We start from the raw sequence: 16,141 nt of genomic DNA on the forward strand, positions 1-16,141 counted from the left end.
AAATAAAATACCGTCATTTCTGCTGCACTATATTGGTCACACAGATCAACTGTGGTACAGTGGGGGATGGAAACTACACAGAGTTTTGAATAACAGGAGGCCAGAATAACAGGTCCATAGCAATTATGAAATCCAGACAACCAAATGTTGGCAGTTCCTCGATTAAGTCTCAAGGTCTGAGAATAACCCCCCCAGGGCTCTCCACTCTGTCCTCTGGACTCTTGGTTCCACATTCTGAATCTTCCTTTCTGTTTAATGAAAAGTAGCAAATATTTTCAGCAAAGCAGTTTTCCCAGCATGCCTCCTGCCAAAAGACTTTAGGAATCCAAAGGCCTCTTTTCATTTTGTTCTTTCATTCTAGCCCTTTTGGTCCAGGCAAGTGATGTTTCTGCTTTTATTGCTCCATTTAAAACTTTGTGCATCTTTTTGAATCTTATTTCAGTCCACTTCATTAGACAAAAACTAAACTCATAAATATCTTCCAGATATGACCTTCTGTATCAGTGACAAGATGAGGGATAATGACCTCCAGCCCCCTAGAAAATCAATGGTGATTCAGAGGATCTGTGAAGCAAAGTCTTAATTTCCTTAGCATGCCTTTCATTGAGGTGGATACTGAGGCACTACCTTTGATATTGCTGAAGCCTTAACAAAAATTTTGCCTGCCACACTCTTGGCTTCAACCTTGAACCATATTTTCCTGGCATTTGATCTTTGTTCAGAAGCCATGTCTTCATTGTAGCACAGTCTACCATCTTGGAAGGTAGAGAATTTTCAACACCATCAAGTCATGACTCATTTTGTTAATAGCCCTTCTATTAATTTATCTTCTATTTCTTTAATTTATCTCTCTTCCTTCACATTTTACAACATGCGGGAAGGAGAAACCAGGAAGCATCCACATCCCTCTGGTTAGAAATCTCCTTAGCTGGATCACACAAATTCATTAGGTACATTTTCTACTTTCCACACAACTATAGGCAATAGTTTTGCTAAACTGTCTGACACTTCCTAATAAAAATTTCCCTTCCTCCAGTTTTGATAAGACTTTCCACGCGTTCCTATAAGCCCTCACTTCACATCCTTCTCAAAGATCATGAAGTTTCTAGTAACATCTTCAAGGTCCTTCAGCTTTCACCAACGCTCTCCTCAAAATCCACAGCACAGTGCCAACGCCACTCTCACATTTATGTTTTATTACGGCAACACTCTACCTCCAGGTCCCCAAATCTGTATTAGTTATCTGCTGCTCCATAACAAATTATCCAAAAACTTACCTCACTTAAAACAAACATTTGTTATCTCATACAATTTTGGAGGATCAAAAGCTCAGAAGCCAGTTAGCTGGGTTTTCCTGGCTCAGGGTCTCCCATTAGGCTACAGTCAAGCTGTCAGGTAAAACTGCAGTCATCTCAATGATCAACTGAGGCCGGAGGATCTCTTTCCAAGTCCAGCCACACATTTGTCAGCAGGCTGCAGTTTCCTGCTAACTGCTGACCAGAAGCTATGGTTTCTCACCATGTGGACCTTTCTGAGGCAGGAGATAGTCAGGAAGGAGGAAATTCCAGAGGTGCCCAGGGCTAAGATAAAAGACATCCATACAGGACAGAGGCCCTGTTCTAAGACTGCTTGTTTCTGATTTCTGGAAAAGTGCTGAATCTTGGTGAATCATGAATGCACCTGCACAGAAGATGCTACATGACTCCTGCTCCGTTATAATAGCATTATAATAGATTAACATCGCAGGCCCCCTTCCCCAATAGCCAATCAAAGAAAATCATAGGAGACCACATGTGCAGTAGCTTTTAAGTAATATAACCACTTGCTAATATAACTAATAGCTCAGGTGGTATCTGAGCCATTGTGCTCCAGGGTGAGATGCAGACCCCCAGGATACAGATAAAGGCCACGCCCAGGGCACAGATGAAAGAATGCTGCCGCTTTTTATCTGATTAACTTTTTCCTGAATTCTAATCCCCTTAATTATATTTTTCTTCTCCTTGTAAGAAGAGTCAGTTGAAAATGGAATTTAAGGTGGTCTACTAGAATACAAACCTTCTGTCTTCTTAGATTGCTGGCCATTTCAATAAAGCACCCAAAATATCCAATCCCTGTCTCCTTATGGGGTCTGGTAGATGATGGGCAGCATCAATACTGGCCTTTCTGGTTTTAATTTCACAGCAGCAATGCAAACCGGATTTATTGAATACCTATTCCATACTAGGTATTATGCTTCATTCATTCTCATTCTACAAGTCTTAATTGTGGGTTTGCTTCATGCCAGACACTGTGCTAGAAGCCAGGAATTCAATGGGGGTGACCATACCTGACATGAAAAGCCTTCCTTCTGCTGGACAAGTAAATAAATAAACTTGAAATTTTATGACTTATCTGGTGTTAAATAAAACAAATAAGCTTGAAACGTGAATAAGACAATGGCAAGTGCAATAATCAGAGTGGAGGAAACAATCCAAGAAACATTGTAGAGAACAATTTTAGAGACAGTTTTGTGGGGAAAGTGGTAAGAGAAGACAGCAAATTTTAAAATGAGAGCTGAGGAAAAGAACAGTTTACCCATGCAGAGAGTGGTGGAAATTGATTGTTCCAGGCTGAGAACAGCATGTGCAAAGATCCTGAATTAGGACAGTTTGGCATATTAAGAAAAAAACACCTGAAAGATCAGTGCAACTTACGTACTACTCTCAGGTGAGAATGTTGGGAAATTGGGTTGGAAATATAAGCAAGAGCCTGATCCCACTGGACCTGCAGGTGATGTCAACAAGTGTATGTTACACACAATTGGGAAGCCTGTAAAGGGTTTAAGAAAATGAGTGATATCATCTGATTTATAAATAACTGGTGAGGACATTTTGAAAATATTAAATGCATGTTTATTTATTTCTTTCTCTTATAAATCACATTTCTCAGCAAAATCCAGCTATTATAGCTCCAGATAATCAGAGAAAGGAAATGTCTTCAGAGTGTGGAGGACATTAGAATGAAGTCACAACCAGAAAGACAGAAGTGGAGACTCTTCCTCCTTTTCTTTCCAGTGGCTTGAAAATGAGAAGGTAAAAGTAAGAGAGGGAATCAGTCAATTGTATACATATTGTGACTCTTTTTCCCCATCCCAACCCTTCTTCTCCAAAGCAGAAATCCTGTAGGAGTTGCGAAAGTTGGAGGAGGAATTCAGTAACTGAGAGGTCACGTCAGGTTTCCCTGAGAAGAGATCATGCTCCACATTACCCCACACACCAACACTGTGGGTGTGATGTTATCAATTACAGTAAAATGGTGCTTTGTTACAGTTAATCACAGAGAACACCCAGGTTTAGCATCTGCATCAATGAGGATTCTAGCAGAAACAGGAAATCTCAAAAGTGAATGATTCCAGGAGGTAGATTTATTTACAAAAGTATTATTACAAAGCTGTATGTTTACAGATAGGCTGTTTCCATCCCTAGTCTTGAAGGGATAGGAGACATAGTAGTCACCAGACTCTGGAAAGAGAGACAGTCAGGTAGAGTCTTCAACCTTGAGTAGAACAGTGACCATGGGTGGAGGTATAGAGGCAGCTCGACACAGCAGACTTAACCTCACTGGGAGAAGGATCTATCACATGACTTCTCTCTTCCCTTTCCCCTAACTCTTATCAAGCCTCCCTTTCCATAAAAAGAAACCAGAAGCTAGAGGGCTCAGGAGCCCTACTGATGTGTCTTAACAGTTCAACTGGTGTAGCAAAGAACACGATAGAGGTGGGCTAGTAAGCTTACAAAGGAGCGAACGGGGCTTGTAGAGCATGCTGAAGTGGGAACCATTTGCCTGAACTATAAAGTTTTACTGATTTGTTAGATGAGGGAGATGAGAGAAAATAAAGAACCAAAGATGAATTTCAAGTTTCTGGCCTACATATATTGGTGAACTATGGTACCACTTACTGAGATAGGAAAGATAGGGCAGGGCATGCAAACAGGATTATGAGGAACAACATTTAAGGTTCCTATGAGACATTCTAAATCTGAGCTGTCTTTGTGACACCCACATGGCAATGGTGAGTAGGTTTGAGGCTCATGAGTGATCATAAGAGAAGAGATCAGAGCTTTTGGCTGTCACCACCAAGATGGAAATTAGGTGATGAAAATGAATGAAGCTACCCTGAAAGATATTTCTAGGCATTTTTGTAGGCATTATGTCAATTAATCCAACAATGGCCCTATGATGATTATTCTATTAGAGTCATGTTTATTTTACTGATGGGTAAAATGAGGCCTAGAGAGCTGAAAACTATTGCTGGAGATTGCAGTATGAGGTAGAGTCTGGAGCCAGCACTCTGTGGTTCCAAAGCTCAATTCTTAACCTGTGTTGCTGGTACTTCACAAAATCACACTGGCTCTCTATAGGTTCTATTCATCGGTGACAGTTTTTTCACTCACTTGACCCCACATATTTTCTATTACTAGTCCATAACTATTAACTTTGTGACAGTAATTAAGGCTTAGATCAATGGATTTATATGGGAATGAATAGAAAGAGCTAAACAATAAAAGCTTACTATATCTTATGAAATTTTTCTTTGCACCAACAATTTTCTAATAAAATTATCAAAAGCTGCAAACATGGTTTGCAAAGAGAAAGAATTTCCTCACAGAGGCAACTATTTTCAAATTCTCTAAGTATCTGAGAAGCACCAATAGTCACAATTAAAATGTATCTCTTTAGTAAAAAAAGCCTTTATTATAAAACTTTATTATGCAACAATTATTTCATACAGATTTATTCATATTTCTTCTTTTACATAAAAATATTCTTTATACAAAAATTATTTCAAATATTTTGCAACTCAGACTTCCTGCCATATTTTATTAGCTTAAATTAGTGATAGTTTGCTACAACTGGGGATTACATATAGAACAATATTGACTAATAACAACAATTCTTAGTAGATATTGTTAATAAACCAAATTTTAACATAGTGATGATCTATTTATTCATCTAACATCCAAGAAAATTCAAAATATTCCTAACTAGTTATCACTACAGATTCAAATATTGATTTTCTAAAAGTATCCCTTTGATTTTCCTAGCCTGAACCACCCCTTCTAAGAGAAATATGAAAAAAATTACACAAAGAAGGCAAGATTGTTCTAGATGCTCCCATTTTTAAAACAACACTAAAAATAATTACTCCAAATATTGTTAGATTTTTCATAAATATTTGTAAATTTTTTTAAATTATATCTGTTTTCTTAATTCTCTTTTTAACAAGTAATAAAAGTCACCAAATCAACTTGATTCTGTAAATTGTATGGATGCCTATTTTTTCTTTTATCTACAATTGAATGTTTTGTTCGAATGTTAATACTCAAACTTACAGTCTTCTTGTCTGTGGTAATGGTTAGCACAGGAAAAAGAGAAGAAATAAAGGCTATAATTCAATTTTAGCTAATAATTGTTGAGGACCTATAATGTGGAAGCCAGTAACATAATGAATTTATATGTAACAATCCATTGAATTCTCACATTAACTATTTCAGATACATACTATTATTACCCCCTTTTTAAAACTGACAAAAATTACTAATAGCAAGGTTAGATCAAGACTCAAGAGTTGGTTTCCAAAGCACACATTCCTACACTAATGAATTCTGAGTTTTATATTGTATGTTTATATATTAGATTATTTGAAGTAATTCTGTTTATTCAAAAAAACAGTTAGTATGCAAACATATCATATAAAATCATTGCCACACTGCAACTACATAATTAGAAATAACAATTATCTAATGTATGTGGAAAATTGTCTCCATACTGGGATGTCATATATTGAATTTACAAACCTCAGCATATATTAAAACAATAATATTAAAATTGCATTTAAATTTAATGTCAACTTTTTAATTTTCTTCTAAAAACTAAAATTTTGCATTAGCCATGCCAAGCAATGTAAGCAATAAATTCAAGTAAAATTCTCTGTATGAGAATGTATGATCTTCAATATTTTTATGTAGAAGTGCTCTCTCTCTGGTGATTTTGCTATTTTAATTTTCTCTCAGTTTTCAGAAAAATTATACACCCAAATATCAGTGTTCATATTTTTTCAGTATCAAGAACATGCATGTATGATTTAATAATTCTACTATAGTGATTGAAAATATAAATAGGTCACTGAAATAAGAAGTCAAAGTTTAAAATCATAGGTAAGGCTGAAATTATCCTTGGAAGTACCTTGAAAACTGTCCCTACATGTATCCTGTATTTTTAGTAAAAACTGTCTTAGGATAACAAAATAACTACAATCAGTCAAGGAAAGTTCTACTTTACCAAAGAATTATACCTAATAAATTTAGATAAAATGGTAGAATAGAAAGACATATTTTTGTGATCCTTAATAAAGTTATTGCTTCAAGGAAGGGTTACCAATTGATATAATAACCCTAAAAATTGAATAATCAATAAGGAAGTGAATATCATTTGATACTAAAGTGATTTGACATGGACTTTTTTTTTTTTTTGTCTAAGAGGGAAGCAATGGATGGATCAAGTTACCAGCACCGTAAACCAGTGGTTTTCAACCTCTTTCATCTCGTGGCACACATAAACTAATTACTAAAATTCTTCAGCACACACAAAAATATCTTTTTGCTGATCTAATGAAAATAGGTATAATTTTGATTCATTCACACTGGATGGCTACTGTTGTGTTGACTGTCGTCATTTTTTTATTTGACAAATTAAGGGAAAATAGGTCAGTACCACTGACTAAGTAGTCAGGTATTGCATGTTTTAAAAATTCTTGTGGTACACTGTTTGAAAATTGCTGCCCTAAACTAGTGATCAATTTTAGCATCATAAATTTTTCAGGAATCAGATCTTATTTATCTCTTCGCATATCAAACTATAGAGTATACAGTATTGACCCTGATGTATTCTGGTCAAAGATATTTTTCTTGAATTCAATCAGCACTTTTAGGTCAACCTCCCTATTTTTGGAAATGCAAAGAATAAGAGAACAGGCTAACATCACCAGGAGGAAGCAATAAAACATATTTGTCTATAGAATGTCTATGGTCACATGACCAGTCAGGCTTCTTCTTCATATCAGGCTTGACTTACAGAACAGAAGACCAGATGCAGTGCATGATTCTGAAGAGGTCCTGGGTTGGACAACCCCATAGTAAAGGATATTTGAAGAATAATTGGTGATACTGAAGTACAAACCAGATATTACATATAATTAAGGAATTACAATGAATTTTATTAACTATGTTGATGGCTTTGGCTATGTTTTTAATTTTTATGGCATAATGAAGTCTATTTATTTATTTTTTGGTTGGCTCTACATGTCTCTTACAACACTAACATAATCATTTATGAGCTCCCTTTCATCTGAGGCATGTTCACTGAGAATTCCAGTAGTTTCTTTTTGTGAAGTTGCCATCAAGAAATAGCCATTAGTGCCCTGACCAGTGTGGCTCAGTTTGTTGGAGCATCATCTGGTAGACCAAAATCTCTCAGGTTCAATTCCAGGTCAGGGTACATACCCGAGTTTCATGGATTCTATCCTCAGTTGGGGGCATATATGAAAAGGTAATCATTTAATATCTCTCCCTTTCTCAAAATAAAAAAAAAAGAAGCAAAAAGTAAACGACTCTTAGTAAGACAACCATAGTGATCTCCTTCACAGGTCACTGCTAGAACTATCCAGGAAACTAGAATCATAAGAAAAAGCTTTTGTATTTTATTTTTGACTCCAAGTTTTAATTTTTTTTAATGTTTGAGGTTCTCAGAGCAGAATCTTTGTTGGATCAAAGATTCCCAAACAATATCACTTCATAATTATTATCCTAAGTTCATTATCTTCACTTTATGCATAACCTTAAAGACATAATTCTTTCTTTCCCTATTTCTCTAACATAATCCTGCTGTATTAGTTCTCTTTATTTAATTGACCCAAGAGAGGAAAAACATACCTGGAGAAACTGTTAATGTACTTAAGAATATATTTTTAAATATGAATTTTAATAGGGAAGGATTAGACATCAGTCTCCTATTATGCTCTCCAATGAAATCTTCTTCATAGATATTGCATTCTTGTGAAAGAAATGGGAACTTAAACAGAAGTAAAACACTGTCAGCATGGCCACAATAATGGTTTAAAAGTTCTTCATCACCCTAGCATATCTGTGAAGGCTTATTGAACACTAAAGTGAGATTGAGTCATAGCTAATAATTATTTTTACCTAAATTTTTTTCAAAAGCAGATTCAAGGTTTCAACTTCCTTTCTCAAAACATCTATGAACTTGTGAGAAATCTTTTACAGGAGGTACATTTCTAAAAATAAAGAAAGGATTTTAAGTTTGAACTATTCACTACATTTTATAATTTTTTGTTCACATTTAACAAATCTCAAAGTTGGTGATGTCAATTTTAATTTACACTAATTACCTTATGGGTATTGAAGCTAAGTAGGTAGCAGCAACAGGAAAAACTACAGTTTTTAAGATTTTATTTATTTATCTTTAGAGGGGAAGGGAAGGAGAGAAGGAGATAAATATCAATGTGTGGTTGCGTCTCGTGAGTCCTCTGCTGGGAACTGGCTTGCAACCCAGGCATGTGCCCTGACTGGGAATTGAACCGCAATCATGTGGTTCGCAGGCCCATGCTCAATCCACTGATTTACACCAGCCAGGGCCAGGAAAAACTACATTTTAAATATCAAAGCCATTTACTAAATGGTTTTTGCACTACAAAAAAGTATATTTTCTGAAATAAAGCTACTAAATATAAATTAGAAAAGAGTGATGTGGAGTGGGACTTATTTATATTTACAATTTTTTTGTCTAGGATTATGGTATTTGTCAGCATTTTCAAACACATGGGTTATTTTGTTGGAACTTTTATCTGTCTTCCTCTGTACACTGAGATCATTTATCTCAAGACTTCCTTAATACTTTATATTACTTTCATTAATGATTCTTTCAAGAGAAGCTTTATTTTCATTGGGAATAAACAGGCCGATAGTCCAACTTGGATAGCATGCCTACTTAGGGTTTTATCAGAGAGCAAGGAGAATCCTTCAGAAGCTTCAAAGATGGAGAGGTATTAAGTGAAATAACAGAATTAAAACATAGGGCAAGATGAATAGAGGAGTGAAAACACATTCTTTGAAATCATATGTGGAGATTATTTATAGATCATAGAACCAGGTAAAATCTTAAAGGGATCCTCTGGCATCTACACCAAATAAATAAGAATCACTTTAAATAATAATGACATATTGTGTACACACACACACATTCTGGTCTTTCAATTGCTTTAGTTCACAAAAAAATGAATTTTACATTGTAGGTGCTTAATTAGTGTCTCTATAACATTAAGTTAATATATATTTCTAAGTCTTCATTATATAAGCGGTATAAGAAAAGGCCTTTTTCTTTTTCTTTTTTTTAGATTTTATTTATTTATGTATCTTTAGAGGGGACGGAGAGAGAGAGAGAGAGAGAAACATCAATGTATGGTTGCCTTTTGTGCATCCCCTGCTGGAAGTTGGCCTGCAGGGAACCAGCCTGCAACCCAGGCATGTGCCCTGACTGGGAATCAAACTGCGATCCTCTGGTTCACAGGCCTGTGCTCAATCCACTGAGCTATACCAGCCAGGGCAAGAAAAGGCCTTTTCTATAAGAAAATTGTGCTTAAGTTTGTGGAAAAATACATTTTAATAATCCAGTAAGATATAGGATCAAATGGGACTTTCTGACTTATAAAGATACTGTATTGTTATTATGTAATTTAATAGTTAATATTTTTATTTTATTAGAAATGATTGAATTTCTATTAAATTTCACATAATAGTAGTGGTAACATTATCTGATAAGAATTATTACCCCCATTTTATTGAAACTGAATTCTCTGTGACTTTACTTGATTCTGAGACTCAGTAGGTCGTAAGACTCAGAGTCTACTTGAATCTGTTACTCTCTGACCATAAACGAAAGTTTGACCACTGTACCATGATGCTTCCCTCAAAAATAAATTAAAAAATAAAAATTACCTCAGCAAGGAACACCTGTGAGAAGCTAGTGAAGGTTTTTGACTGGGGAAGTGAAATTAGCAGAGTTATACCTTAAACACAAATTCTGGAATGGACTGGAACCAGGGAGAATACAGTCGGGGGTAGTGGCTAAGATTCTGTTAAAGGGGCTTATGTTTTACACTTGTAATCTGGTTGGCATTGAAGTTCTTTAGTAAGGGACATTTTGATGATATGTGCACAACTGTTCAGCAAGGAAACACATTTCTACATTTAAAAGAATGTATTTATGCCCTGGCTGGTGTAGCTCAGTGGATTGAGCTCGGGCCTGCGAACCACACAATCGCGATTTGATTCCCAGTCAGGGCACATGCCTGGGTTGCGGGCCAGTTCCCAGCGGGGGACTCATGAGAGGCAACCATACATTGATGTTTCTCTCCTTCTCTCCTTCCCTTCCTCTCTAATGATAAATAAATAAAATCTTAAAAAAAAAAGAATGTATTTATGTCAAAGTGTATTCAGTCACCTAGGGAAACATCCTGAAATGGTCATATATTTATGTATCTCTTTTATAGTTAAGATTTGCTGGAGAACAGTATTTTCTGAGGTAATTTCAGGGAGATTCCCAGATGCATATGCATGAGTTTATGCATGCATAAGCCCAAAGTGTCCCAAAGAAGTCGGACCCAAAGAGGAACACACCAAGTCACATCATCATTAAGTTCCCCAAGATGAAAGATAAAGAGAGAACCCTAAAAGGAGCAAAAGGAAAGGAGAGAGTTACCTACAAAAGAGTGCCCATAAGGCTGTCAGCTGATTTCTCAAAAGAAACCTTGCAGGAAAGAAGGGCCTGGAAAGAAGTATTCAAAGTCATAAAAGGCAAGGACCTACATCCAATATTACTCTATCCAGCAAAGCTTTCATTTAGAATGAAAGGGCAGATAAAGTGCTCCCAGATAAGGTCAAGTTAAAGGAGTTCATCATCACCAAGCACTTATTATATGAAATGTTAAAGATACTTATCTAAGAAAAAGAAGATAAAAATATGAATAATAAAATGACAACAAACTCAACAACTACCAACAAATGAACCTACAAGAAAAGAAAAACAATGAAAACAAAAACTAAGCAAACAACTAGAATAGGAACAGAATCAGAGAAATGGACATCACATGGAGTGTTTTCACTGGGGAGGGGGAAGGGAGGAATAGGGGGGAAAGGTACAGGGAAGGAGAGGTATAATTAGTAGGCATAAAATAGATGGGGAGAGATAAAAATGGTGTAGGAAGCAGAGAACTCAGAGAACTTTATGTACAGCCCATGGACATGAACTAAGGGGGGGATGCTGGAGGGTTGCAGGGCAGGGCAGAGGCAGGATAAAGGGAGAAAACTGTAATAGCATAATCAATAAGAGATACTTAAAAATGTGAACAATACATCAGTTAACACCTAAAATAGGTCATAACACACACTAAATAATAAGTATCCATGTCTAATATAATTATATATAATAATTGTTATCTGTAGCACCATAGAATGTCAGGTTTTGTGTACATATACATTTATGTATGTGTATATTTACATTTTTACACATAAAATACATATATACATATATAAAAAGAATATATACATATATAAGAAGACTATATATACATACATACCAGCTATTTTTAAATTTTATCGTCTGTTTTCCTTATTTTGTCTAGTAAGATGAGTACAAGGGAATGAATGAATGAATGAATGAATGAATGAATGAATGAAACCTTTACTACTAACCACAATGCTCTCTGAACATCATACCATGCTAGCCCACTTATCCATTTTGGGTTATTCCTGACTGAAGAACAATTATGTTCACAGTTTAGCACTGTTTTTGGCTTGAGAGATGACAGACTGTTGCGTAAACATAACCAAATAGGACATCTTATGAATCTACCTTTTTTTTTTACCACTCAGACTGCATTCTCTTCCTCTTCCTCTTCCAAAGGAAGAGAAGAACGATCATCAACAGCTATTGGCAGTTGCAAAGGCAACCCCAAAAGCCAGCATCGTGCTCAGGAGAGAACACTGTGCCTCCTCATGGTTTCGGGTGCTCTGCACACGCAGAGAAACTTCTTTTTTTTTTTTTCTTTTTTTCTTTTTTCTTTTTTTTCCAATTTTTTTATTTAATTATTTTTCAAGTACAGTTTTCTGTCTATTACTCCCATCCTGTCCCACCCCCCATCCTCCTCCCTCCCTCCCATTTCCACCCTTCTCAGTTGTTGTCCATGTATCCTTTATATAGGTTCCTCTAAATCCCTCCCTTATTTCCCCTGAAATTCCCTCCCCTCTCCCCTCCGGTCACTGTCAGCCTGTTCTCTATTTCAGTGTCTTTGGTTATATTTTGCTTGCTTGTTTGCTTTGTTGTTTAGCTTCCTGTTAGAGGTGAGATCATATGGTATTTGTCCTTCAACACCTGGCTTATTTCACTCAGCATAATGCTTTCCAGTTCCATCCATGTCGTTGCAAAAGGTAGGCAGAGAAACTTCTTTAGTAACAAACTATAGAAATGATCCCTGAAAGTACAGTCTTTGGATTTACCAATCTCAAACAAGGAAAAAGGAGAAACTGCCTGGCTTTAGAACACTTGTATTCCCCAGAGCAACAGTTCTTTACAGAACTCATTGTCAAGGTCCCAGCCATTCCTCCAGAGTAGTTGGGGTATTTTATTTCTCAGAGCCAATCTTTATTTCATGCTTAAATGACCCAGGTACTCTAGTAAAGCCTTATCTGAATTATTTCATTTAATATTTTGATTTAGTATAAACCCCACCAATTTACAAGGTGCACCCTCTTACTATTCCTACTGTATAGATTGAAAACAAACATTTTTTTTAAAGCATAGAAAAAACAATGTGCCTAAGGTCACACAATAAGAAATAGAGCTGGAATCCAACTCCAGTCTGTCCCAGAGCCTGTGCCCTCACCTCTACGACCAAATGTCATTCTAAGAACTCCCCCTCAGGAACAGTTAGATGATCCAGAACCCAGACTGTAAAAATGAAAATGGTTCAATGGTAACCTATGTAGCATTTTAAATTATTCAAAAACACTTTCAGATACTTTATAAAGTTTGTCTTTCACAATATTTTGAAGAAAGGCAAGTGTCATTCTTATTATTTTACAGAAATTTGAGCTATAGAAAGGTCAGACTAGCTTAAGATCACACAAGTGGAACAAGAGATATCAGGTTTCCCAGTCAGGTACATTATTTTGTAATTTGGTGATTTTTTTTCTTATAGGGCAGAGAGCTCATGTGCCAGGCTTATAGTTTTGAAAACAATAGCCTAAATGTCTTTAATTGTTTTATCTAAAGATATTGTGCTTTCTTATTCTGGTTAACTCATATCTGCCTTCACTCTAGAATACAAAGACAGCCTCCAGATATGAGCTATCCTCTTCCAAAAACCAAGCCTGGGATGCCTGTTATTATGGCCTCTTGTGGTGCACTAGATTGATAAAGAGGAAGATGGGGCAACAATAATACCCAAGAAAACAGGCCACACCAGAACTACTGCTTGTAATTCACAAAGTTAATAATTATTGGGCTCTGATTACTCTGTTTCATAAATGTATCAACATAAAAGAAAGCTAAATTTAAAGAACTGTAAAAGTGCCTTATCTCATCAAGCCAGCTGCTACTACGTTATTGTTGACATTTCCTCGACTTTTCTCTCAACTCTTTTAATTCCTTTACATACAAGGTCTCCAGGTGTTAATTGGGCTTAGACTGTCCAAATCCTTCGGGCAAGCACTGAAATCAGAAAATCTTCTTTTTATTGCCCAAACTACACTCATGATAGACTACAAGATTTCTTCCTATTTGTATGCAATATTGGCTTTATAGCTAGGCTTTTAAAATGTCTTCAACTGCTTTTCTCTAAGACTTCCACAATGGAAACAGAAAATAGAAATAGAAAAATCATATTCCTAACATCTTCTACCCCCATCACTGTCTCTCTAAAGGTGTTTCCAATCTTAAATAATTTCCTTCCAAGTAAGAAAGAGTATTTTTAATAAATAATAAATAAGCCAACCCCACAGGCTTTTTATGTGTCATAAGCAGTTCCTGGTTTAGTATAACATAATATGGTTTGAATTCAAACCCTTTTCTTTTTATTTTATTTTTGAACATTTATCGTATACCAAACAATTTACTAGATGATGAGATAATGGGTAGAAAGGGCAGTTCCCCTTATAGGAGTGTGTCATTTTTGAGTCTCCAGGCTATAAGCAAACAGGTAATTAACTGGTAGAATGAAGATGTAGAAAGTTTAGTTTCTAACTGAAGGAAAGGACTCCTTGAGTTTTACTGGGAAAGATCAACAAGGCAAATGTCTCAAAAATAGGGAATAGATCAATGGCAAGGAAGTCTAGTCCTAGAACTACAAAAGATTTGATCATTGCTAGAATATGAAGGGCAAATGGCAGAAAAGTAGGAGGTCAGGCTGGAAAGGTTGACAAGGATCAGAGGACAGAAGGTCTTGAATATATTTCAATATTATTTTGAGTTTTACCTTCCATTCTTTCAAAACCATTGAGTGTCTCTATGTGCTAGGCAGTACAGACGAATGAAAAAAACTACAGGTTCTAAAAGGAGGGCAATCAGGTCACATTAGAAAGAATCTCTGGCAGCAGTGTGGAGGACTTCTTTCTGAACTTCAGAAAGAAGGGTAAAGAAGGCAGAGTCATAGTGACAACTGGTAGGGGCTGTAACTTCAGGGATGTGACAATGGGGGTGGAGAAGAGAAGCAAGATTAGAGAAATGCATGGGAGGCAAATGAAGAGGACTGGGTAATTTATTTGATTAAGGAGAAGATAGGAATGTAGGATAATTTTCAGGTTTCTAGTTTGGATAAACACATAGAAAGTGGTATAATTTCAATGAAATTAATTCAAGAAGTGGAGGTTTGAGGTAGGGGGGAGGAAAGAAATAGCATTATCCAATGGTCTGTCTTGAAGGCAGTTTAATATACAGCTCTGAAAAGCAGAAAGAGATTTGGCTTAGAGATATAAATGGAATCTTCAGTTAATAGCTGAAGCTATTGAAAACATAAATGAGGTAGACCACAGCATGAAAAGAATCTAAATAAGAAAGGGCTCCTAGAAAAACAACGTTTTAAAGATAAACTGAAAAGATCTTAAATGTGTAAGATCATAAAATCAAGCAATTTGGGGGTTTCAGGAAAGTAGAAATTTCTAATACTTTGAATGCAATGGGCTAAATAAAATGCAAATTGAAAAGTGATTAGTTTGGCAATTCTCACTCACAGAAACAGGAATAGTCTTGGTAGCAGCTATATTAGAAACTAAATATTATTGGCTTGAGAAAACACTAAGGGAAAATAAATGGAGAAAACATGAGGATATTATTCTTATTGATTGGGGATGAGGAGAATAAATATTCATGGCCAGTAAGAAAAAAGAATGTATGGTCAAGAAATTGTGTTAGTTCATTATTAAACTGAGTGTGAGTTGAAATAATAGTTTGGAAAAGAGAAAATTAAAGGAAAAGGAGAGTTTGAAGACACATCCAAGATAGACTTTTGCTTCGACTTAAGACATAAAAAGTCACTAGAAAATGTCCTTCCTACCCTAAAAATAAAACAAACTTGGATAATCTACAAATCATAGGTTTCTAAAGCCTATTGAGAGCTGAGCTCACAAATAAACATAATCAAATAAAATCCAGAAAATCATTAGTCTTTTGTAGGAAAAAAGGAGACTCATAGCTGCTTTTATCTTCAGCAGAGCAGTGGGAGGAGACAGAAGCTTGCCATAGACATGGGTGTAAGAAAGACAAAACTGTTTTCTAATTTTCTAAGACCAGGAGTGGACTGGCATCAAGATTTAGAAGCACTTGGAGCTTCAGACAAAAGAAAGGAAAAGAGAAGAGAAAGGAGGAGGAGAGGAGGGGAGGGGAGAAAGAAGGGAAGGGGTGGGGAGGGGAGAAAGAAGGGAAGGGAAGGGAAGGGAAGGGAAGGGAAGGGAAGGGAAGGGAATGGTCTGATAAAAGAATAAAAATATATATTTAAAAAATGAAAAGAAAAGGGTCTACATTCAACCACCAA

At 35.9% G+C, this 16,141-nt stretch overlaps 1 protein-coding gene and 2 pseudogenes across 1 annotated transcript in view; all 3 read right to left on the bottom strand.

Annotated features, from left to right (window-relative positions):
* Positions 1 to 16,141, bottom strand: part of LOC118986466 (40S ribosomal protein S2) — a 197,599-nt gene that overhangs the window by 110,529 nt on the left and 70,929 nt on the right.
* Positions 11,979 to 12,152, bottom strand: LOC118986502 (uncharacterized; annotated as a pseudogene).
* Positions 12,482 to 12,602, bottom strand: LOC118986488 (uncharacterized; annotated as a pseudogene).

The sequence above is a fragment of the Sturnira hondurensis genome, unplaced genomic scaffold (assembly GCF_014824575.4).
Source record: "Sturnira hondurensis isolate 20B ecotype Veracruz unplaced genomic scaffold, ASM1482457v3 Scaffold0004271, whole genome shotgun sequence".
Lineage (NCBI taxonomy): Eukaryota > Metazoa > Chordata > Mammalia > Chiroptera > Phyllostomidae > Sturnira > Sturnira hondurensis.